General features: G+C 38.1%; 1 protein-coding gene and 1 long non-coding RNA gene across 30 annotated transcripts in view; one reads left to right on the top strand and one right to left on the bottom strand.

Moving 5' to 3' along the window:
- Positions 1–26237, top strand: part of SGIP1 (SH3GL interacting endocytic adaptor 1) — a 201927-nt gene that overhangs the window by 32795 nt on the left and 142895 nt on the right. The gene's annotated exons all lie outside the window — the stretch shown is intronic.
- The window catches only part of LOC111095920, a 41393-nt gene continuing 18754 nt past the window's right edge, over positions 3599–26237 (bottom strand). For 2 of the 5 annotated variants that reach the window (XR_005359633.1, XR_005359634.1), the window contains exons 3-5: positions 18739–18804; positions 13784–13910; positions 9801–10658 (exon numbers count right to left, since the gene is read on the bottom strand). This is a non-coding gene — a long non-coding RNA (uncharacterized LOC111095920). Of the gene's footprint in view, positions 3725–8242; positions 8484–9800; positions 10659–13783; positions 13911–18738; positions 18805–26237 lie in introns of those variants that run through there. The other 3 variants (XR_005359635.1, XR_005359637.1, XR_005359636.1) reach the window with 3 other exon arrangements.

The raw sequence follows: 26237 nt of genomic DNA, 5'->3' as shown, positions 1-26237 counted from the left end.
GAGCCAACAACAGCAACAAAATACACCTTTTCTGGGGGAGGAGTTCTTTTATTCGTTTTTGGAATAATGGGTTTCCTAGTATGCAGAACAATATAGTCCAGTGGAATAACACCAGGCTGAGAAAGGGGAGAACTGAGTTTTCGGCCTAAGCACACCACTGCAACGGTAATGACAACAGGATAACTGCGAAGGCTCAAGTACAAACCAGAGATTGTTTCGTTTTTACCTTCCTAGAATGCATTCACTCTTTTTATAGTAGCAATATCCAAAATTTCCTTTGGGATCTAGCCATTCCTCTATGTGGCAGAGTGCATATGGCATAGAATTAGCCAATCAAAAAATAAAATAAGTACAGTGATTGGATCAGGGAGAGGCAAATTATCCAAACAGAATCAGAATGAAAAACCAGTAATGACAGAGGATATGCTTGTCTTGTTCCTGATCTTAGTGCGAAAGTTTTGAGTTTCTCGTCAGTAAGTCTGATGTTAGCTCTAGGATTTTTGTGTAGGTTTCCTTCATCAAGTTGAGGAATTTCCCCTCTTTCCTAGTTTTAGTTTGCTGAGAGTTTTATCATCAATGGCTGTTGGCTTCTGTCAAATATTTTTCTTCATCTACTTACATGATCATGTGATTTTTCTTCTTTCCCTGTTACTGTGATTACGTTAATTGATTTTTTAATGCTGAACCAACCTTGTGTGCCTGGGATAAATCCCATTTAGTTGTGGTGTTTAATTCTTTGTATATATTGTGGGATTCAACTGGTTAATATATTGTTAAGGATTGTTGCATCTGTGTTCATGACAGAGATTGGTCTTTAGTTTTTTTTATGTAATTTCTTTGTTTGGTTTGGGCAGTAGGGTAATGCTGGCCTTGTAGACTGAGTTAGGAAGTATTCCCCTTACTTCTTTCTTCTGAAAGAAACTGTACAGAATTGGTATAATTTCTTCCTTTAACGTTTAGGAGAATTCACCAGCAAACACATCTAAGCCCAGTGCTGTTTTGAAAGACTATTAATCATGTATTCAAGTTCTTTAATAGTTACAGGTCTTTTCAGATTTTCTATATATTTTTGATATATAGTTTTGATAGATTATGCCTTTCAAAAAATTAGCAAATTCATATAGACTATCAAATTTGTGGGCCTAATAATTCTTTAGTATCCTTTAATATTGATGGGATCTGTGGCAATGCTCTTCTTTCTTTTTTTATATTTGTAATTTTGTATTCTCTCTCCTTTTTTCTTAGCCTGGCTAAAGGCTTATTTTTGTGGCTTTGAAGATTTGTAACTAGTTTTAATGCTCTTGATTTTACCATATGAAATGCTACTCAGTGAATATGCCTGAATTCTCATGTTATCACTCTCCTAGGAAATTTCTGAAACTTCTTGAGGCTAAAACAAAAATCAAAAGTTCATCCCTACGTTCCTATAATCCAGATATATATTCCAAGGAATACATTTAGATTTATTTAGATATTTCTTTTACATCCCTGGGTTATGTAATTTGAAGTATACTTAAACAATATTAAGCATTTTCTTGAGGTACTAATGGTCAATACAGAAATATTCTGAAAGAAAGTCAAATTTGATGGATGTTTCAAATTCTTTCTCCAGCTATTAGGAAAAATGTGAACATATAATTAGTCTTCTAGTTAGGCTTATATACCACCTTTCCACCCATCTATCCACCCATCAATTCATACATGCATTTAACAAATATTTATTGAGTACTACTGTATGTCAAACATGGTTAAGCATTAAGCAGTTGTCTGCTGTCATGGAGCTTATCTTCTTTTGTCCTTACCACTTGCTCACCTGCTCCAACTCTTATTTCCCATTTAAACTTGTACTATATTTCCAATATTCCAATAGTTCCACTCTAGAATTTTTTCTTGAACGTGACATTCTCTCTATCTATTATCAACCTATGAAGCATTATTATCTTAAAAAATTGAAGTTGAAACTTTAGGCCTTTTAGAGTAAATTATCATTTGTAGGAAACAGGAAAAATATAAGAAAAGTTAAATTATATCAACAAAGAAGCTAACAATAAATGCTATAGGTGGGATGTCTAGATGCCAGGATATCATACCAAGTTTGTTTAGCAAGTCAATAGTATGGGATAAAAGAGGGAGCAATGAATAGGAAGAACTCTAAGTTAAGATTTTTAAGAATCATTACCACTTAATGCAACATGGGAAATTAGTTGAATCCTCATTTGAGCAAACCTATTGTGAAAAAGTTATTTATGAGATAATTGAGGACATTTCAGTCCGCAGGTGGTTAATTGAGGTCAACACAATACTATTAATTTAGTTAGATGTGAAAATGTATCATGCTTAGATAAGAATATATTCATAGGGGCACCTGGGTGGCTCAGTTGGTTAAGCATCTGCCTACGGCTCAGGTCATGATCCCGGGATCCTGGGATAGAGCCCCATGTTAGGCTCCCTCTTCAGTAGGGAGCCTGCTTTTCCCTTTGGTGCAGCTGCTCCTCATTCTTGTGTGCTCTCTCTCTCTCTCTCTCAAATAAATAAATAAATAAATAAATAAATAAATAAATAAATAAATAAAATCTTTAAAACAAAAACATATCCATATGTACAGTTGGGTGAAAATAAATCAGGTGAGAGGTTTGCCTTAAAATTTTTCATTTAGGAGTGTCTGAATGGCTCAGTTAAGTGTCTGCCTTTGGCTCAGGTCATGATCCCATGATCCTGGGACTGAGCGCACATTGGGCTCCCCACTCAGTGGGGAGTCTGCTTCACTCTCACCCTCTGCCTTTCCTCCTGCTTGTGCTCTCTCTCACTCTCTCTGTCTCTCTCAAATAAATAAATAAAATCTTTTAAAAAATAAAAAATAAAATCCTTCCTTTAAATAAAATGAGAAAAAGTGTAAAATCTTGGTAATTGCTGAGTGGGTGATATAGATGTGGTAATTTATATTTTACTCTTTTGTTTTTACAGCAAAATTTTTTAAATAGTCCAACCATGTACCTCTTTCTCCTTAAAAAAATCTGCTAATTCTCTGCTGGCTAAAGAACAAAATCTAAACACATGAGCTTACCACACACGTCTCTTTATAGATCCCAAACTAGTTTTCAACCTACTTTTCCATTCTCCATAATTCCTTCTTGCATAACCTCCTTTTTCCTAAACCTACCATGCCCTTTCATGCCCTTCCAAAGCTTTGTGCATCCCATTATCACTGTCCAGAATTTCCTTGCTTTCCTTTTCACATCTACATGAGCAAATGTACTCATCCTTAAAGACTCAACACAATATATTTTCCATTAAGACAAGGAGCTCAGTTAGAATTAGGCATTTTTGGGATCCCTGGGTGGCTCAGTAGTTGAGCGCCTGCCTTCAGCCCAGGGCGTGATCCTTGGGTCCTGGATCGAGTCCCACGTCCGGCTCCCTGTGTGGAGCCTGCTTCTCCCTCTGCCTGTGTCTCTGCTTCTCTTTCTTTCTCTGTGTGTGTATCTCTCATGAATAAATACATAAAATCTTTAAAAAAAAAAAAAAGAATTAGGCATTTTCTCCAAGCTTCCCTTTTGCCCATGACTTTCTTACAGGTCTTACTATATAACCAAACCAATGTCTCTATATATTTATATTCTTGGCTCCACCACTGTGTCCAGGAAATAAGGGGTGCTTGATAAGTGTCTATCAAAAAAGTCCAATGTGCGCAGAGTCAGTCCTTTCTTTGTGAAGTCCTCCTGATGACCTAAAGAGAGCAAATAAAGAAAGAGCACTTTTCCTTTCTTACAGTGTTCTACTCTTGTCTTGTAAATCTTCTCAGAAATTTAACTTCTCTAATATGAAAAGGCAATCACAGTTCTAAATTTCCAGGCTACAGAAATATGTTAATATTTCATTTGTAAACACCACCAACAAATTGATTCTGTCATTAAGATTTAATGATTTTTTGACTAGTTGGGATTTATCTTTAGAAAAACACTGAGACTTGATTCCTTTAATGAGCTTTTTTCCCTGACCCAGCAATACCTAATTTCTATTTAATTACTTTGTGTTGACATTAGGTTTAGTTCCTTAGGTTCCTCCTCAAGATACATCCTTAGGGAGGCTGCTGTCAGACTATTTGGTTACAATGCATTATTTTTTTACATTTTATTACAATGCATTAATATTCTTGAGTTCAATGGTATGAAACCATGCTTTCCTCTTGTTTGTTTGTTTTGTTTTTCCACTCTTGGCATCTTTGTATATTATTACTCTGAAAGGAGTTTCAAAATTTCTGAGTGATTTTAAATCAAATAACCATGGGCAGCCTGGGTGGCTCAGTGGTTTAGCGCCGCCTTCAGCCCAGGGCCTGATCCTGGAGACTCAGGATCGAGTCCCACGTCGGGCTCCCTGCATGGAGCCTGCTTTTCCCTCTGCCTGTGTGTCTGCCTCTCTCTCTCTCTCTCTCATTAATAAATAAATAAAATCTTTAAAAAATAAATCAAATAACCATTTTGGGGGGGGATAAAATATGGATAGTTATGGATAGTTGTTAATCTACCTACAAGATTTTGAATGTGTTTGTGTATTCAGTAGATATATAAATCTCCTCATTATTATGGTGATAGAGTATTTTACAAAGTCTACAGCAGAGACAATAAAAGATTGGGCATGAGTCATTGACAAATACAATATGGCATATCCATATAATGGAGCGGTATTCAGCAATAAAAAGGAATGAGGTACAGGCCGCATGAATGAACCTTGAAAATGTTGTACCAAGTGAAAGGAGCTAGTCACAGAAGACCATATATTATATTATTCCATTTATAAGAAAGATCCAGAATAGGCAAATCTATAAAGACCAAAAAAGGGATTAGTGGTTGCCTATGGCTAGGGGTGGGTTTCTTACTGTGGAACATTTCTAAAATGTTCCAGAACTCAATGCCAGCGATGGTTGCAATTCAGTGAACATACTAAACTTTAAATTGTAAATGTAGGGTCTATAAATTGTATCTCAATAAAGTTATTATTTTTCTTTAAAGTTTAGGCATGAGTTGGATGCCGTATATTTAGGATAACAAACCGTGGCTGATGTAATAAACAAACTCAAGCATTATAGTGGTTTCACACCAGTGAATTTGTTTGTTTTCTCATTTACATAATATAACAGCCCATGGCAGATATTCCTAGCAGGCAAGGAACCTCCCATGCCATGCAATCCCTCAGAGATCCAGGTTCTTTCCATCTTCTGTCTCTGCCCGTTGGTAGGCCTCCCAGTCCTCTTCATTCAGCTGGCAATGGGGAAAGTGAGTGCAAAAAGGTACATTGATTTTTTTGCTCTGCCAGCTTGTGAGTGCCCAGTATCACCCACTCAAGTTCCATTGTGTCAAATGGCACACCTAATTACGAGGGACTCTTGGAAATGTACCATAGTTATATGTCCAGGAAGAAGAGGAAACTGGTTTGGCAAATGGCTATCCAGTCTCTGCTGTGGTTTCCCCACCCTTCCCAGTCCTATGCATCCTCTCTCCTTTCTCCTTCCTCCTCAATTTATTTGTGCTTGTCTCCACTTGTTTGCCACTTTTTACCCATCACCTAATATAAATTGATGTTGAAGTGAGACAGGTTCTTGTCTCATGGAGTAGAAGAATGAATCTCTCAGACAAATGAGGGTGTGTAAAGAGATAGAGTTATATTATGCAAGGATACAGGAAAAGCTCTCAGGAGAGCTTCTACCCCCTAGATTCTGTGGCAGGCCTAAGAACTAAACTGACATCAGACATATTAATCAGAAAACAGCAAGCAAATTTATTTAATATTTTTTTACATGTACACAAGGAGTCTTCAGAGGGAAAATGAAGACCTGAAGAAGCTGTTAGACCCAAAAGCTTATATGTCTTTTTACAGAAAAAGCTGAATAAATTGTGGGCATGTGACAAGACAAAGCAGCTTGAGCTGGGGCAGTAAATTATGGGGCAGTGATTAGGAAACATATGGGGGAAACTAATGGAAGATCAGGGTTATCTGAGTAGGTTTGTTTGCACAGGTCCATTTCGGCATTGACTTTCATTCCCTGGTGATAAGAACATTCTTTTCTTCCTAGTACAGGGAGGGCACCTTTCTCATGGGAATTTTTTTTTTTAAAGACTTTACTAATTTATTCATGAGAGATACAGAGAGAGGCAAAGACAGAGGCAGAGGGAGAATCAGGCTCCCCAGAGGGGATGTGAGACTCGATCCCAGGACCCTTTGGCTCAGGTCAAAGGCAAGAGGCTCAACCACTGAGCCACCCAAGTGCCTCTCTCATGTGAAGTTTTGTGACTAGCCATTAGGCAGAAAGGGAGAGTTCAGAGACTCCTTTCTGCATCTACTGTTTCTCAGATGCCTTCAGCTCAAAATAATCAATACACCAAAGAGAATATTTTGGTGTGGCATATTCTAAACCCCTTCAAGCCCAAAATATGCATTTAAAATGTCCTATTTCAGGTGCCTGGCTGGCTCATTTGGTAGAGAATAATGGCTCTTGATCTCAGGGTCATGAGTTCAAGCCCCACATTGGGCATGGAGTCTACTTAAAAAAATAAAAAAACATAACATAAAGCCTATTTTAAAAACAATAAAAAAATAAAACATCCTATTTCATTTGGCCAACTTTCTCATTCTTATATTTGAGTTGGCTTTACACTTATTTGTAGACACACCCCAATTTTTTTCTACTTGCTGTTGTTTTAGAATAGAGCCACTTAAAAATAATAGTCAAAAGCCTTAAAACTGGTTCCACATAGTCATAGCACAAATTTAGTAAATGTTCATTCTATCAAACCCATGTGTGTTGACATCTTGCACATGGCTCAGTGTGGGTCATTATGCACATCATGCCAGCCCTTTGGGCCTCAGTTGTCAACAATTAAAAATAGAAGAGAGGGCCAGTGTCTTTTTGTTTCTAACACTGTATAAATGGAATTATTCATGTCCGGTGTATATGTACTCCATGGTAAAATCACATCAAGGGCTTTACTTTCTATCCATGGTTAGATTCAGATCAACTTCAAAGTAAATAAAATAGGTGTTGTATATTTATTTTTATTTTTTTAAAGATTTTATTTATTCATGAGATACACACACAGAGAGAGAGAGAGAGAGAGAGACAGAGGGAGAAGCAGGCTCCATGCAGGGAACCCGACGTGGGACTCGATCCCGGGTCTCCAGGATCAGGCCCTGGACCAAAGGCAGGTGCTAAACCACCGAACCACCCGGGCTGCCCAGGTGTTGTATATTTAAAGCTTAAATAGAAACCACCCATCATCTGGGCATCTTGGAAAGACAGCTAGAGACAGAGTTTGCCTTTATTACCAGTTACTCATGCTCCAAACAGATCCCGGCTTCCCCTGCCAGTGACAGTTTTAGCATCACACTAGGAGCAGTGTGCAACTTATTTTGTTTCTAGGACTTTTCTTCCTAGGAACATATGGGCCACGGAGCCAGAAATGAAGGTGCAGAGATGCAAAGTGGACCAATGTTTATTTATATACTGCAGCAAGAGGTTGAAAAATGAGAACTGACAGTATTCTTGCAACTAATATAACACTGCACATCAATGATATGGGAAATAAATAAATAATAGGAGACTTGGTAGTAACAAGATGGAGATAGGCCCTGGGACTGAGTCCTTCTGGAGTCATAAAGATAAACACATTTTTAACTTGTGGTTAAAAGGAAAGAGATGCTGGATAAGCATTAGCGGTTTTCTTCTTGAAAAGGAGGTGCTAATGAAGTATGTATCACTTTGGAATCATTAACGATGAGGAAGAATGAGAAAACCTGTCTACGTGAGGCAAATTGAAATAACTGTGACCAAGTAGCTTCCCATTGCTGAACCTGGGTGGTTAATCCCATTACAAAGTGGGGTTAGGAGCCTGGAGCCTGGATATCTGTAGTTCATCATCTCTCTCTCTCTCCATAACTGAGGTTCCATCCTTTTAGGTTCAGCCATTTAAAAGCTTTATGAACCCACGCAAGTTATGTACTTTCACAAGTCTCTGTCCTCGTGTACGAGGTGGAGATGAGAGTATAGGTCGTGGTAAGTTTTTAAAGAGAGAGTGAATCCAGTGCACATGGGAAGCACTCGAGTAATTAATCGATATTTTTATTACTACACCAACCTTTAATACACATCCTAAGGCCAGCCTCTCCTATCTCCACCAGTTTTGCTCGCAAAATCCATCTATGTAAAACTTTTGAAACTATGTGTGGTCCTCTTTTCTTCTCTTTCTGTCCTTTCCTTTCTTCCCATCCCTCTTCTCAGAGTAGGTAGAAATGGGTACTGGCCATAGGCCAAACTCTTCTTGAAACAATATGCCTTCGCCTTAGCCATGTGTCATCTGAAGTTCCGGGTCTGGGAATATTCTTCAGAGATTCCAAACTTGACAGAACGAGTAATTGCCACCTCCTCCCAGGGCAGAGCTACTGCCGGCTCAGGCAGCAGCATCAGGAGGGTCTTACCTGGTGCTCGGAGTCAGCTGCAGTCAGAGCAGAGAAGGCTCCATTTTAGTTCTTGGAAGGGCCACGAACTGCCAGTTGGGGGGTCACACTCGAGGGTATTGAGTAACTCCCGGACTGCTGTACTCGGGCAGGGTGGGTTTTCTCCCACGTAAAGCTCAAGCTGCCGCTGGCACCACCCCCACTACCGCCCTCCTCCCATCTCTGCTTGTGAAATGTTTTCCCCATGTTTTGAAGTGTGTTCCAAATATGAATTCCTCCATGAAGGCCTTTTTAGGTCTCTCTGCTGGACTTTTTTCTCCTCTCAGCTCATTGCATATGCTTATAGCACACGCTCATACCTGCTAGTCTCCTTGGTTAATCTGGTGAAGTCTCGAAGGGCCTCTTCATGCAAAGGAACCCCTGGGGGCACCTGACTGCCTCAGTGGTTGAGCATATACCTTTGGCTCAGGTCATGATCCTGGGGTCCGAGGATCAAGTCCCACATTGGGCTCCCTGCATGGAGCCTGCTTCTCTCTCTGCCTATGTCTCTGCCTCTCTGTGTGTGTTTCTCTCTCATGAATAAATAAATAAAATCTTAAAAAAAGAAGGAACCCCTTGGAGAACATTTGTCATTCATAGACTGATCCTGAACAATTTCTTTTGATATACTTGCATTTTGGTTTGAAAACCATGCTCTACTTTTTTTTTTTTTTTTTTTTTAAGATTTTATTTATTCATTCATGAGACAGAGGGCGGGGGAGAGGCAGAGACAGGCAGAGGGAGAAGCAGGCTCCATGCAGGGAGCCTGACATGGGACTCGATCCCGGGTCTCCAGGATCACACCCTGGGCCGAAGGCAGTGCTAAGCCACTGAGCCACCCAGGCTGCCCATCTACTTTTAATCCATTCTAACTCTGATGCTTAAATTGACTAATTAGCTTAACCCCTCTGGCTTCTGATTCCGACCACATGAGAGGATGGTCACAAGTGACACACACAGAGACAGGTTATAGGCCTATCTTAACTAGTGGTGTTACCTTCATTTATTTGTATTACAGTGATAGCTGTAATTGTCTTATTTCTGTCTTCCAAGAGCAAGATTCCAGAGACTTGTTTATCTACATAAAATGAGCCTTCAAACATAGCAACTGCTCAAATGATTAATCATTTGAATCTGATGAGCTAATTTCCTTGGCAATCTAGAAAGTGGTACTAATCCAGTCCTCTGTGTGTGTGTGTGTGTGTGTGTGTTGTATACCTAGAGAGAAACAGAGGAATGGGAAGAACACCATGATGGCAGGCTCATTCTGAGGTTACATTTCGATATTCTTTATTTCTTTTGCATTTTTCCTTCTTAGTGAAGTCAGGATTCAAGACCAGATGATCAGTTTTAGCTTCAAAATTGGCCTCTTAGACTCATTCTTCTATTAACACCTGTTCTAATCAACATATAATATTGCTATTTATAAATGAGTGTGACATTTTCAAAACCTTACCTCTTGCAGAGACATTTTATTTTAATCTTTGTCCATTATCAAATAGACGTTCCTACTGTGTCCTGATACTGGGCATTGCTGGAGGTGGAGAATTTCCATTACTATGTACAAATAGTTCCCCAATCTGGCCTTGCCCAAATCAGATGGTACCTCTTATGCACGAGCCCATATCCCAGAGTCAGGATATCTGGGATGGGTCAGGTGCTAAGAATGTATGTCTTTCAAAAGCTTCCCAAACAGGACTAATGAGCAACTGACATGGGAACCACTGGAGTGAAAAGATTGAGTCCTACTCATTATGAGTTTATAAGCTGCTTAGAAAGATTAGACATAAGAAAAATAACTCACAAACTCTGTGTTATGAAACATATAACTTACATGTTCTGGTAAAGCATTTTATAAAGTGCTTATACTCCTCATTCTTTCTATAAAGTAGGTAAAGCAATTATTTTTATTCAATTTTTTAATGAGTATTAAGACAAAGGCATTAATTGAATTGTCTAGAAACCTGAAATCCTGACCAGGCCCAGATTCAAATACCTCATGCCCTTTACTCAACAAACTTACTTAGTGGTCCAAGGACTTTGGTCATGGTGAAACAAATATCTAGGACAGCAAGCAGGGAGAACCTGAAGGCCATCTATAAGTAAAATGACACTGATGATCCAAAGACATGTCTGTAACCATGTGTTCTCCAGGTTGTCTGGATGAAAACCTGCTGAAAGAAAAAGAGCAGAATTTTTTCTCTTCATGTTTAAGTATGCTTAAGAATGGCAGGACCTACTAGAAAATATCTTGTTGAAAGTTATTATGTGCAAAAAAGTAATACAAACTAAATTTTATAATAATAACAATGGTTAAGATTAAGTTCTTACTATTTGCAAGGCACTATTTTAAGGATTTCATGGATATATATATATGGTTAAGTGTGCTTTTGCTTTTGTCCATCTTGGGTTTTTTTAAGTCATGTACATGTTTACCATCAGGATTAACCATGTTTCATTGTTGTCATTTTTTTTTTTTGTCATTTGTTTTTATTCTCTTTCAAGAAGCTACAGTGAGGAGAAGCCATTTCTGCCCTGTCTTCTCACCTGTACCCAATATGCTATATCTCAAGGCAAGTTGTGTTCAGCTTTATCCACACTCTTCACTAGCCTGTCCCTTTATGTTAGTGTCTCTGAGGACACCCAGGAGGCATAAGATAATAGGTATAAAATGGTGGACACAGGGATGCCCGATATCAGAAGTTTCTGTAAGATTTTACAAAATGATAGGGACAGACAGAGACATTTTATAGCACAGAGAAGGAGACCTATATGGGATTAGGGCAGCTCTATAGGATTAGAAAATGAGTTCTATATGGGGTTATGGAAGAAGGCTGACTTCACACGAGAAGAACTTTAAGGCTATGTGCTTAAGACTGTGGTTCCTGATTCTGCACGTGTGGCAAAGTACCTGCAGAATAAAGTGCACATGTGGAAGGTTCTTCATTATTTGGGCCAATCTTATGCTCTCTGTTTCAGTCCAAACAGACCACTTGTGGTTCTCACAACATTCTTACTTTCTTGTCTGCCTTTGTCTTGGCTCATGCTATCTATTCTGATGAAAATAAGAGTCATCCTTGTTCATGCCCCCTGGAGGATCTTCCCTAACTTGATATCTATTCGAGACTCTGTTCAAGTGTTATATTTTCCTGTAGGTTTTTTTTTTTATTTTTATTTTTTTTTGGCAACAGCCTCACCAAAATACAACCCATCACTCTCTCCTCTTCCTCATCTTAATGAATAAGTGCCAACCTTGTTACTGCAGTTGCTCTGACCAAAAATTTTGAGTCATCCTGGTTCTTCTCTCTTTCTCATAAACCATATTCAATCAACCAACTATTCTCTTATTTCTCCTGTCAGAGAATATCCCCAATACAATCCCTCCTCAGCATCTTCAAAGCTTTCACCCTGGTGTAAGCCCCAGTCTACTCTCAGATGGCTTATTTTAATAGCCTCCTAATTATCTTCTCTGTTTTCATCTTACCCCCATTTTCTATCTATTCTCTACATGACAGTGAAGGCAATGCCTTTAAAATGTAAGGCAGGTCTTGTCACGGTTCTTTAGTATACTTGAATGGCTTTCCATCTCACTCAACAAAAGAGCCAGACTCGGGAGCCCCTACCGGTAACCTAGAGCCCACTGTCTCTCCGACTTCCTCTTCTGCCCTTCTCTACCCCAATAGGATCCTTACTGTTTCCCACACCCTCAAGCCTTTTGCTGCCCTCAGAGCTTTGCACATGCTCTTCCTCCTGTCTGGAACCCTTTCCCTGATAGCCCCATGATATATTCCCTTACTTCCTTTAGGTCTCTGCTCAGAAAGCACGTAACCAGAGAGGCTTCCCTTGAGCATACCCCATAAAATAGTAAACACTACCTCAGATACCTACCACCTGAATCTGCTTTTTCCTATCCATGTACTTCTCTCCACTAGACACAAGATGTATTATTTATTTGGTCATCATCTATCTCTCCATACTCAGCACGAATTTTGTTACCGTGTCCTCAATGTTCAGTATAGTGCTTGGTACATTTTTTGTGATCTGTCAGGTCTGACGTATAGAAAAGCTGTCATAGATACCAAAAGCTTAAAAAAATGTATGAAAAAAATGGAGGAATTTTTTTCTGTACATTTTTTTCTTGCTATAGTTACTTGTTTTACCGGTGACAAAACTTGACACCTAATATTGTACTGAAATACTCTGAGATATGAGAGCAAATGATGAAATCTCACTACTTTAGACTAATAAAGCCCATTCTGTTTAATTTTTTTTTTTTTTTTTTTTTTTTTTAGCCCATTCTGTTTAAATGCTTAATTTGTTCTCTTAAGACAGTGTAGTATAGTGAACAGGGCTCTAGAGTCAGGCTGTGTATTTTCCAGTTCTAGCTTGAATAGTTAATAGTTGTATGTCCTTGGAAAAGCTCTTAACATCTCTGTTTCTTGGATATAAATGAGGATGATAATATATTACCTCCTCATGTCAACAAGAGGATTTAACCATATATATATCCATGAAATCCTTAAAATAGTGCCTTGCAAATAGTAAGAGCTTAATCTTAGCCATTGTTATTATTATAAAAGTTAGTTTGTATTACTTTTTTGCACATAATAACTTTCAACAAGATATTTTCTAGTAGGCCCTGCCATTCTTGACTCAATAGATAAAAACTATAATTAACATCCATTTATATAAAAGCAATTCATGTAGTAGGGTCCATGCATTCTTTTCTGTTTAAAATGCTTTGCCTGGTATATCTTCACCTCTGCCTAAACCAAGTCATTATACATTCTTCACTAGAAAACTTCAAATTAGTGGTGTTCCATGCTCCTTGCTGAAAACTAAAGAACGATTGTTTTAGTAATACATGTCATCAAATGTGAGTTTGGTCCTGACATAATTAAAAAATTATGGTTTTAATAATTTACTCTAAAAAATAACTTTAATAATTTACTATTAAAATTTGGTTTTAATATTTATAATTTGGTTAATCCTTCTGTATTAGAATCTAATTTGCCTCACAGAGTATCAGCTGCCCACACACCACCTGAGGGGCCACATGCATTCATGACAAATGAGCACACATTCTGTGTGTGGCATGCTCGCAACAGATGACATGGGACCAGATGACCTATGTGTACTTTGGAGAGTCACAGCATCTCCACTAATTTCCACTGATGGGCATCTTACTTGAAAACAAGGCTAGGTTGCCAACTACTTTAGCATCAGAATTACACAAAATAAAAAGGAGAAACATTGAATTATAGCTCAGAGAGGAGGAAAATCATGACTTCTGACTCACCTCCCAGAAAGGAGACAGCCTGCCTTGTTGTAGTGGTGACAGGACTGGAATCTGTGTCTCTCCACATCTGCTCAGTGCTCCTTCCACTTCCTGCTCAACGGAGCTCATAAAAGAGGTTGTGGGGCATCTAGAAATATGGGGGAAAGTCATTTTGATTTTAAAAGGGCTCATAAATTCTGAAAGAGAATAAATGGACTAGAATAGTAACAGGATGGATAAAATAAAACATCACTTATTGTGTGATGTTGCCTTTGAAAATGAATGGCTTTGCTCTGAGGTATTTTTTCTCAGGGGAAGTGGCCAAATGAACTGGCAAGTGAAGATAGAAGGACTTTACTGTTCAACATCCCATCCAGGGATACTCTGTATGAAAACGGGTCAGGTCCCATGACTACAAATATGAATGGAGAGTCATTGTTCTCTGGGAGATCTGGGGAAGGGCATTTACCTCTGTTTTTGATTAAATGAGGGGAAAACACACTTCATAGACTGAACATAATTTTTTTTTTTTTTTTAGAAAAGACTTTGCCAATTTATGTTGGTGGAAAAGCAGTTAACTCTTTCTAGCCAAAGACATAGGAAGATAAGCTAAAAAGATGACCCACCTTGAACAATCTAAGATTGTGTCAAAATAGGCTAACCCCCACATCTAACTCTTAAATCCTCAAGAGTTTACTTTAACAGAGTGACAATCAGTTGTACTATGCTAGAAATAAAAGAGTATTAACCTATGGGTACATGTTACTTTAAGACAAATGAAATTTAAATTCAGGTTTGTGAAAAAAGATACATTAGGGAATGATTTTTATCTTATAAATATGTATAAAATTCTTTAATACACCAAGTCTCTTGTATGTTTCACATCAATTGATTCATAAATATCTGAATTACACATGGCTGTAAAGATGTAAAAACATCTTGCCTAAAAATTATGTATCAAGAAGATGACACAGATATGCCTCTAGGCATTGCAGTTGAAGACATTGAAGGAGACGGAGGGCAGGTACCTTTTAAGAGATTGACAGTGAGATATGCCTCAAATTATATATGATTTCTCAAATAAGACATCCAGCTATAATGGTATGCCAGAAAAATCTAAGTGGTTCTGATGAAGCTGAATTTGTACCGGAAATGAGCCATCAGCTCCAGAAAATAGTAGGAGAGTTGGGAGTATTATCAAAGTTTGGTCCTTGAATTACTTGCACTGGAATCCCCTGAAGTGCATGTTATAAATTCCAATTAACCCCATTCTGCTACATGTCAGGGAGTGGGCCCCAGTAACTGTACTGAATGAGTTCCTTAGTTTGTTCTAATGCATCCTAAAGTTTGTCAACCGTTAAGACTGACTGTTCAGGCAGCCCGGGTGGCTCAGCGGTTTAGCGCCGCCTTCGGCCCAGGATGTGATCTAGGGACCCTGGATTGAGTCCCTCGTCAGGCTTCCTGCATGGAGCCTGTTTCTCTCTCTGCCTGTGTCTCTGCCTCTCTCTCTCTCTCTGTGTATCTCTTATGAATAAATAAAAAATCTTAAAAAAAAAAATAAAAGACTGTTCGCCTAGAGCCTGAGTTTCACCTTTGCAAAAATTGATGATGCTAAGGGAGCCTGCGTGGCTCAGTCAGTCAAGCATCTGCCTTCAGCTCAGGTCATGGTCCCTGGGTCCTGGGATCACCAGGCTCACACTCCCTGCTCATTGGAGAGTCTGATTCTCCCTTTCCCTCTGGTCCTCCTCCCTACCCGTGCTCTCTCTCTCAATTGAATAAATAAAAAATCTTTTAAAAATCTTTAAAAAACTGATGATGTTAACTTTTATTTTAATGAATAAAATCCAAGTTCCTCAGTTGTGACTAAATACATACAAGCATAATTCTCTGAGTCCAAATACCCGTTTATCTGGAGCACCCTTGTATGACTCAGCTGTGTTTTGTTTTTACACCCTTGGCTAAGGCCTTTTATTTCCCATCAAGCAGAGATTAGTGGTGTCTTATATCACTGCAAATATATTTATATATTTGTCCCCTTGAAGCATTAGAGAGCAATATTAAAATAATAGGCAAGGATTGTCGCTTATACTCCAAGTTGCCCTGACTCACTGTCAATCTCTTAGAAGGTACCTGCCCTCCCTCTCCTTCAATGTCTTCAACTGCAAAATATGAAAATATTAGAACCTTCCCTGCTTCACCAATCTGTTGAAGAGGAAGTAGGGTGATGGTGTTTCAATGTACTGTGAAGCACAGATTTATTAATATGCAGGATTTTTCAATATCTGAGGCAAGTGATGCAAGGCAGAGATATACTTGGTCTAATAATACATGGTAATTTGGTTTTTACAATAAAGAAAAGAAATAAGAACTCATTAAGGATGGTTAACTTTTCACTGTTTCTAACAGATCTTCCTTCCTGCATTTTGCATTTCATTTGCATTCCAGAAAGCTCTGGAGTTAACAGTGCAGTTAGCATTCACAAAGGCCCATTCTTATTCTTTATTCTTACCTCCCTTTTGATTTCACATTTAATTTTTGTTTTAGTTTTTGTAGACTATTAGCAATAGATTCTCAGTTGAATATATTCTTAGAAGTAGGGATCCCTGGGTGGCCCAGCGGTTTGGCGCCTGCCTTTGGCCCAGGGCACGATCCTGGAGATCCGGGATCAAATCCCACTTTGGGCTCCCGGCGCATGGAGCCTGCTTCTCCCTCTGCCTCTCTCTCTCTCTCTCTCTCTCTCTCTCTCTCTCTGTGTGTGACTATCATAAATAAATAAAAATTAAAAAAAAAACTTTATTCTTAGAAGTAACCAAAACACCATTATTATTAACTGTACTTTGAGTTTTTAAAATAAAAGGAATATACTACTTCCTTGGTTCTGGGCACTTAAAAGAGTAAAATTTGTTAGAAATTGATAAGAAAAGAAAAATCCTTGTAACAGAAGAACCAGTAGCAGTACCTTTACCTTCTTAATTTTTCCCTCAACAATTAAACATAGACCTGCTTTAGGGGACCTGAGTGGCTCAGTGGTTGAGCATCTGCCTTTGTCTCAGGTCATGATCCCTGGGTCTTGGAATGAGTCCCTCATCTGGCTCCCCAGAGGGAGCCTGCTTCTCCCCAGAAGGAGCCTGTTTCTCCCTCTGCCTATCTTTCTGCCTCTCTCTCTCTGTGTCTCTCATGAATAAATAAATAAAATCTTAAAAAAACACAAATATAGGCCTGCTTTATGAAATCACATGTATGTTCTGTTGGAACATATGTTGGTGGAAAAGCAGTTAACTCTTTCTAGCCAAAGACATAGGAGGCAATAGAGTTATCAGTGCCTAAGATAAGCTAAAAAGATGTCATCATTGATTTGCTTCACTTAGATTCCTAATAAGTACGTGGTAACTTTTTTTTTTTTTTTGGATGGGAGTGAGAGTAAAAAGAAGAGGAAGGGCTCAGGGATTTCTCATGAGTGGAAGGAAATAGAATGCATTAATTTAATGTTTGCTGAAGAGGCTAAGACCTGCCTATTTTGGGGTTTGTTTCCCTAAATCTTCTGGGCACAAAACTTTCCTCTGTCATCAACGCCAATTTCTCTTCTTTTTTTAAAACAAAACAAAACAAATTTCCTAAACACTGGACTAGAAGGTCAAGAGTCCTTAAAGCAAATTCAAACAGTCAGCCTTTCTAGTCCATGAATTCCACAAGGACGGTTTTCCCAGGACCTCAGAGCTTGTAATGGGACCTTGAGCCTCCCCACCATCTAGCTTCCAAAGAGTACCAGTGAAAACCCAAAACACTTTCCTGATGCTCCTTGCCTGTGTTTCTAATGACCCTGAGCTCTGAAGCCTCAACCAGTGAGGTGTTTGATAACATGTTCCTAAAACATTATCTTTAAGTAAAGACTTTTTAAAGGAATTACCTTCAGAAATCATGGAAATGGTTAGCTGTTTAAACTTTCCATGGCTATTAAACTTCATACCTCCTTTTGAATGAATATCAAGTTCCCGCCCAGTACTACTAGCCTCACTGAAGCCTTGTCTCTTCTATAAAATTATTGTCTTATGTCTCATAGATTTTGGATTTTGTTTATAGACAAAAGCACACAGTTTGCCACATGATGATACAATGCTGTGTATTTTCTCTTATTATCTCTGTGTTTTTACCTCCCCTTCAAATTATTTAATTTCTTGAGGACAGAAATTAGATTAAGACATCAAGAGACCCTAGGTACTAAAAGATTTTGGCATCGCCCTCCACCACCACATCTAATTCAACATAAAAATGACATTATTAAGTTAAATAAGGATAAGAAACTCTAGCAAATTTAAAAAATTTCTATGCTAGTTTTGGGAAGTATCATTCTTTAAGGTTTTTTTTTTTTTTTTCCTCATTTTGGTCTCCTAAGCAAATCCATAGATGTTCTTTTTTTTTTTTAATTTTTATTTATTTATGATAGTCACACACACAGAGAGAGAGAGGCAGAGACACAGGCAGAGGGAGAAGCAGGCTCCATGCACCGGGAGCCCGATGTGGGATTTGATCCTGGGTCTCCAGATCGTGCCCTGGGCCAAAGGCAGGCGCTAAACCGCTGTGCCACCCAGGGATCCCCATAGATGTTCTTTTAGTAATCCTGATCTGTCTGAAGATAAAAACAAGTATTATCCTCTTTGTGTGTTCCAGGGAATAATTGGATTTTGTCAACATCTTTAGTTTAAGAGAGTCCTATAATAAATCTCTATAAAATTGGAAGACACATTAGAAAATAATTTTTATCTGAATTATTGGTTTTAAGTATGTTTTCTGTATATCTGATTTTTTTAAAAAATAAGAAAGACATTCTGTTTCTTTCAGTGGCCCATTTGTCCTCCTTTTTGATCTGCCCTAACAAAAAGTCCACTCTTGTCAATGCTTCTATATTAATGAGTGATGTAAAATTTGCTAAACATTTTTTTAGGGGTGATGGAGATATTTTAATATCATGTACTCACAATTAACTTGAAATCTTCTGTGTTCATTGATTTTTCTCCATAAGTTGAGCATTGATATTGTACCACCTACGGGGTAGGGGAAAGAGGTTTCTGACATTTCTATCTATCCTACAGTCTCTCTCTACATTCTGGATTTGGTACCAAAGTCTTGATGCATCTTACCAAACCATTTCCAAACAGTACCAGACTTCTCCTTACCAGGAATCTTCATTCAATTGCTAAACAATACAATTTCCTCAGGTAATTGTACCTCATTTAGGCCAAGAATATGATTCTTAAGCTCAACATAAGCCGGTGAGAATAATCATGTCTAGGTGATGGACACATTCTGTTTGACCCCTATTTTGATCTTTTGCCAGTTCTGTTCACTTTTTATTTTCCTTTAATAGGCCATGTTTTAGAGAAGTTTAGGTTTGCCCCAAAACTGAGTGGAAAGCACAGAGAATTTTGTAACCTCTCTTCCTCCACACACAGTGTCCCCCACTATCAACATCCCCCATTATCATAGTATATCAGTTGCAATTGATGAACCTACATTGACACATCATTATCAGCTGAATTCCAAATGTTTACACTATAGTTCATTTTTGTGTTTTGCGTTCTATGGATTTGGACAATTATATAATGACATGTATCTACCATCATGGTATCATACAGAATAGTTCCATTGCCCTAAAAATCTTTTGTTTCCACCTATTTATCCCTCCCTCCCCACTAAACTCTGACAATCTTTTTACTGTCTCCATAGTTTCGCCCTTTCCAAAATGTTGTATATTTAGCATCATACAGTATGTTGCCTTTTGACCTCTTTCACGTAGTACTATGTATTTAAGTTTCCTCCATGTCTTCACAGCTGGGTTGCTCATTTCTTTTTAGCAATGAATAATATTCTGTTTCCTGGAAGCACTCTGGTTTATTCATCTTCTCACCTACTGAAGATGTCTGGTTGCTTCCTGGTTTTGGCAATCATGAATAAAGCGGCTATAGACATCTATGTACAGGTTTTTGTGGGGACATAAGTTTCCAACTCCTTTGGGCAAGTACCAAGGAGCTGAATTGCTAGGTAAGAGTAGGTTTGTAGGAAATTGCTGAACTGGCTGTACCTTTTTGAATTGCTACCAGCACTGATTGAGAGTTGCTCTTGTTCCACAGTAGGAAATTGCTGAACTGGCTATACCTTTTTGAATTGCTACCAGCACTGATTGAGAGTTGCTCTTGTTCCAGTTCATTTTTCACAGGGGCTGGAGGAGTCACTTGGCTCATAGCACTTACTACTCTATGTGGCTGATTAGGTCTATGGTTCCCTTATAAGAGTGTCTTCTAGTCATTTAGGAAAACAGAATACTGGTGTGAGCTATAAGGCACAATGAATTCACAGACCCAGCTAAGACCTAGTTCTGCTCCTCATTTGCCTTACAATCTGCCAATTACTTTTTATATGCTTTGGCTTCCTCTTCTTCTAAATAAAGTTAAGAGATATCCACATATTCTATTTTATTTTTTTAAGATTTATTTATTTATTTTAGAGAGAACATAAGCAGGAGGGGCCGAAGGAGAGGAGGGAGTATCTCAAGCAGACTCTGTGCTGAGCATGGAACCTGATGCAGAGCTTGATCCCATGACCCTGGAGATCATGCCCTGAGCTGAAACCAAGAGTTGACTGCTTCACTGACCAAACCACCTAGGTGCCCTGATACCCACATATTTTAAAGAATATTTCTGTAATTATAATCTTTTTTTAATTATAATCTTAAATCAGAGACTAGAACAAATATATATATACTTTTTTATTTTATGATAGTCACACAGAGAGAGAGAGAGAGAGAGAGGCAGAGACACAGGCAGAGGGAGAAGCAGGCTCCATGCACCGGGAGCCCGACGTGGGACTCGATCCCAGGTCTCCAGGATCACGCCCTGGGCCAAAGGCAGGTGCCAAACTGCTGCACCACCCTGGGATCCCTAGAACAAATATTTTGATTAAGCTTTATGAATTTCTTAATGAATAATGTCATGAGAGGTAACATAAAAGAATTTATCCATGATTACCTAATAACAAGAATGTGTTTTTCTTCTTCGCAACATTGTAAAGTGCAATGCGAGTATAAATTTAGGAATTTAAAAATACTACTATATCTACCAAATGTAGAAGTGAGAATGAAGCATATTCGTGGGATGATCTAATGGGAATAAACAACATATGCGGAAGAAAAAAATAGAAACTTCTTTTTGTTTATTTGAATGTAAAGGTTTTTTACCCACTGAATTCCTAATACATATTTAGTTCTCAAAATAATTTCTTTCTACTTCCTTGTAGATCTCTTTGGGAAATTCGTTTCAATCTATTAGACCTGCTAGCATAGTTTCTCACCCTGTAAGTGTTAAAATATAATCATAGCAATTTTTTTTTCAGAAGTTCAATCATTTATGATGAGATCTGTGTTGTGGTTTGTTAGTGTGATAAGGAAGGGTGTGGCTTAGGAAGGCTGGCTCAAGACTAAGCAAAGTGGCTTCATAAAACATGTGAGTCTCCACTTCCTGGGTCAGGTCTTTAACCTTTGGGGATCCAGGCACTTGATTTTGCCAGTGCCCTCAAATGAGCAGGCTCCAGGAAGGTGGAAATGATCATGCAGCCCAGACTCAGAGATTTGTATGTTAGGCATAACTCCAATTTGTTAACTTATAATGAGAAAGGAAAGTCTGAGGTGAAGGAAAGGCAGTGGAGGCAGATACCAAGGGCTTCCTTTTCCAGCCTGAGTGAATTACCAAACTTTAAGCCTCAGTTCTTATCTGTGAATGGGGATAATAATAGGACCCAACTCCACGAGATTGTGTGAGAATTAATGAGATAATGTATATAAAATGTATTAGCACCCTACTTGTCACTTACTAAACACTCAAGGGTAGGGAAATGGAAAACATTTCAGCTACTTTGGGCACTGTTTTCTCTATCAGAATGAACTGTTTTATTGATCTGCATAGAGTTGAAATAAAAAGGAGTCAGTAGATTGTAATGAAGGGCATTCCTGGCCTGAGCCATCCTTTCCTACTATAGAGATATATTTTCCAGTGATGCCTTCCTGGCTGAGAGCTCCTTCCCTGAACAATGACAGACATACTTATCAGGTTTGGTTTTCTAAATACTGTTTTTATATACCTATCTGGGTTATTGACCTTTCTGTTGATGGAAACGTTCTTTAAGCTCGGACACCACTGCTGACAAACAACTGGAACAGTTGTGGCAGTATCTCCCCCAATGCCTAGGGCAGACATCAGGAACCAGCTGGGTTCTGCTCCTGCCAAGCCCAGACTTGCCCTCTGAATTCTCGTTCACAGACCTCCAGACAGCCACTTCCAATAGCTCATCATTTTTACTGGAAGTGAAATGTATTTTCCATCTTGGGAACAGGCCACAGTGAAGTCACTTGTCTGTACTTTTAGCTTAAAACACATTATCTCTCATCATTGTGTGCTGTTTCCATTAATCAGATTTTCACCTTGGTTAAGGCATTATAAGGCACCCCCCAGTTACTTTACATAACGTCACAAAATATGGCAGGATAAAGATTAAAGTTATATTGGTGAACTACTGAGTTCCACTGTCAGGTATTATGCATGTAAAAGTTCGTACTTTGGCATTTCTAGTCACTGGATTTCTTAACCTATTCATGATATTTACAATAAGGATGAATGGTTAAACCATCCCATGGAATCCATATTACACAATATGACTCAAAAGAATGAACTAGTTTTAAAAAAAAAAGAATGAACTAGTAACATACACACAACAAACTGGACTGGCCTCAGGGTAATTAAGTCATATTGAAAAAGGCAACCTTGTGCCTGGCTGGCTCAGTCAATAAAGCTTGTGATTCTTGATCTCAGGGTTGTGAGTTCAAGCCCCATGTTCAGTACAAGAGATTACTTAAAAATAAAATCTTAAAAAAAAAAAAAAGAAAATGGAAAAAGGCAACCTCAAAAGGTTATACACTGTATGATTACATTTATATAACATTCTTGAAGTGACAAAATTATAGAGATGGAAGAGACATCAGTGGTTACCAGCGGTTAGGAAGAGGGAAGAGAGAGAGGTGGCTGTGTCTGCTAGAGGGATACAAGGAGAGAGGTTTCAGAAGAAACCAAACCTGCCTACGCCTTAATCTTAGACTTCTAGCTTCCAGAACTGTGAGAAAATACATTTCTGTTGTTTAAGCCAAAAAAAAAAAAAAAAAAAAGTAGTACAAGAAGTTCTTGTAACAAAATTGTTCTGTAATTTAATTGGTGTGGCAGTCACAAGAAGGTACATATGTTGTATAATTGTACTAAAAAATACGTACACACAGCACACACACATGCACACACGCACAAACGCCTGTAAGTCTGGTGAAATCTGAATAGTTGGATGAATTGAATCAACGTCAGTTTCCTGGTTGTGAAATTGTACTACAGTCCTACAAGATTTGCCATTGGAATGGGAAATGGGAGGAAAGGTACATGGTTCTTTATTATTTCTTACAACTACGTGTGAATCTAAACTTATCTCAAAAGATTTTTTAGAAATCTGCAATGAGATTTTGGGAATTGCAGCTGCATCTTGTAGGAATTAAATATCAAATAAAGAGAATTGTTTCTTTAGAATAGTAGGAGAGAATGGTGCTCAGGTGTTTCAACCACCTAAGTGGCTGTGTTCACACTATTTCCTAATGTTGCTACTTTGAGGACTGTTGTCAAAGATGTGTTTGCTCCCTTATTTGACCTGAGTCATTGATACTGTAGCAGAAAGCTGCTGATTTAACATTCTATTAGCCTGGGAACTTTATTAGAACTTGAGAGGATATTATTAGTTTATATTTGTTTCTTTTATTTTCTATTTTTAGTATAAAACAGTAAATAAGCAAAAATGTGATCTGGCTTTCTTCCCTTAAAAATGGGAGAGGGAAAGTGTTCTGATGTTGTATATATTTTAATCAGCATGCAACAGCATGCCTTTGATCCTAAGTCTATGACAGACATCACTAGCGGATTATGGCACTTGATTTTTCAAAGAGGTTGGATTTTTCCTCAGAATCCGTCTTAACATAACACTTAACAAACATAATCTTCTTAACATAACATAACACTTCTCAACATAACACAGAGAGCCACTAACAGTAAGTTGCCATTGACACAAGATGGAGCCCCAGAGTCAGCATTTATGTCCAAATTCTTCCCAGAATATGGGATTTTTTTTTTCTAGCATACTCTATTCCCTGTCCATGCCAAATTAGGGGAAAAAATTATGCATTAACATTTTCTTTTCTTCCCCCAGCTTTCCCTGCTCTAAATGTGTTTCAGATACTTTGCTGAAATGTCTTTTATCTTTCATAAATAAAAATTCCCTAAATTGAGTGTTTTTGTATGAAATACAACATTCCTTAAAAAGTAGTGCCATATGCAGCTGGTAAATTTTGAACAGATTTTAATTCCTTTATAGTTCAAGCAGAGAAAAATCACAACTGGCCAGTGTAGGGGAAAGTAAGTTCTCTTGGGCATGTGCATATTTTTAAAGATGATTGCCCCTTTTTTGCAATAATTAATACATACTGGCAACCTTCAGTGTCAGAGATTATCAGTGTCTAGATACTGACACCAGTGACTTTTGACAATAAAGGTGCCTTTTAATCCAGAAGAAAGGAGAAAACAGGTGATTTAAATCTATTTCCTATACATTATGTCCAGACTAATATAAGAAAAGTCACAAAAAAACCTAACAAATTATAGAACAATTTACCTGAAAGAGATCATTTATCTAGTTCACATGCCTCCTGAGGACCTACTATGTGCTAGAGCCACAGTTTCCACACTGTGTGCCAAGATACCGTAGTGAAGCAGAGACACTTTAGATTTTTAAAGGAAAGATAGTAATATATGTCAGATGTTGAAGGAGCTTAGTGTACCTCACACCTTCAACCTTAAACCATGCTATATTCCTTAGATGATTATCTTTAACCATGATAACCATATTAACCATGATAATAAGCAAGTAGAGCATGAAAATCAGTGTGGAACAGGAAATGAAGGAGGCAGTGTCTGGTGCAGGACCCGACACACATATGCATCTCATTAGTGAGTAATTGTGTTTATTCCCGAATACAATAAAATTGTTATTTTTTTCTTTCAAATTATGTATTTTGTTCATAAAATTACTAAATTCTTAAGGACAAAAATACTCATTAAGCTATTTGCACCTAACTACTCAATGAATGGAGCTATTAGGTATTTCTATTCTGTGAAAATATTACTTAGATACCAAGTGAGTTTGGGAACCTCTGCTTCAGGGCACTGAGGACCATGTTCCATCCATGTTACTTCATTTATTCCTCATGAAAAATCCCATAAGGTAGGTATAATCAGTCAAATTTTATGCCAAAAGAAATTGAGAACATCCAGTTTTGGTGACGTGTCCAAATCTAAGCTGCTGGTAAGTAATCGAGGGTGCAGGGTCTCAGCGACCTGCCTAAAAATTCATAGCAAATCAGAGGCAGGACCCTGAAACAAAATCTTGGTGTCCTGATTCTCCTCCTGCGACACTTTTTACAAAGCCATGCTTTATCTCTGCAAATCCTCACTTGTCTACTTCCTTCCAAGTTTGAATTTACAATATAAAGAGATGGGCTTCCATTCTAAGTATCCTCCTTAACTACAGTAAGATTGGTACTGATTTAACTGCTGCTCCTCTTAGTTTTTGAGCAGGTGAGGAAAATGTATAAGATATTATGGCATGAGGATTTTTGTTCGGTATGAATAAATGCTAAAACACTGTTTTCAGTTGCTGTAACCAGGGAGACCTTGAGTCCTTTCAGGGAACATTGTCCTCTTCTCACGTTTCCTGTAGCTAAATGGCTGATCCTGTGTTTCAGGAAATTGAACACTTGGGATCTATTTTCAACCCAGTGAGCTCCAATTTAACACTGAAGAGAGTCTGGATTTTTCCCATCAGCCCTCACAGAAACAATCCCTGATACTATCTCGTGAATCCAGAGAGGCAGCAATACTAAAACCTAAGGTCCAATGAATGCTGATAGAACCTTTATAAGATTTCACATGTTGGCCTCTATTGTAATGGGTATTTTAAAACACAGCTTTCCAGAGTGTTGGTGAGCTTTTGCTTTGCTTTTGTTCAGTGGCATTTAACAGGCAGCCTTATGAACAGCATGTTAGACAGTCTTTGTACCCTTGGATTCATTTCAATAAACCTATAGAAATTTAATTGTTTAAAAAGAGTCATCATCTAAAGATTATGACTCACAATTAGACAAAAACTTGTGTCTAAGATTTAATCTTTCTTTGATTTGAATAGATATCTCCTCAGTATGAACACAAAGGGAATGCTTGACTTTCAAGAATACAAATGTTGGTGCTGCTCAAAAGAAGCAAAAAGATTCTGCTAAGAGCAACTTTATACTTCTTTAATAAAACTCAAACATATTTTCCTTTCCCTTGCTTTTGTCAGAGTTTTCTTT

This window comes from Canis lupus, chromosome 5, assembly GCF_011100685.1.
Source record: "Canis lupus familiaris isolate Mischka breed German Shepherd chromosome 5, alternate assembly UU_Cfam_GSD_1.0, whole genome shotgun sequence".
Taxonomy (NCBI): Eukaryota; Metazoa; Chordata; class Mammalia; order Carnivora; family Canidae; genus Canis; species Canis lupus.
This window is presented reverse-complemented; position numbering and strand designations above follow the sequence as displayed.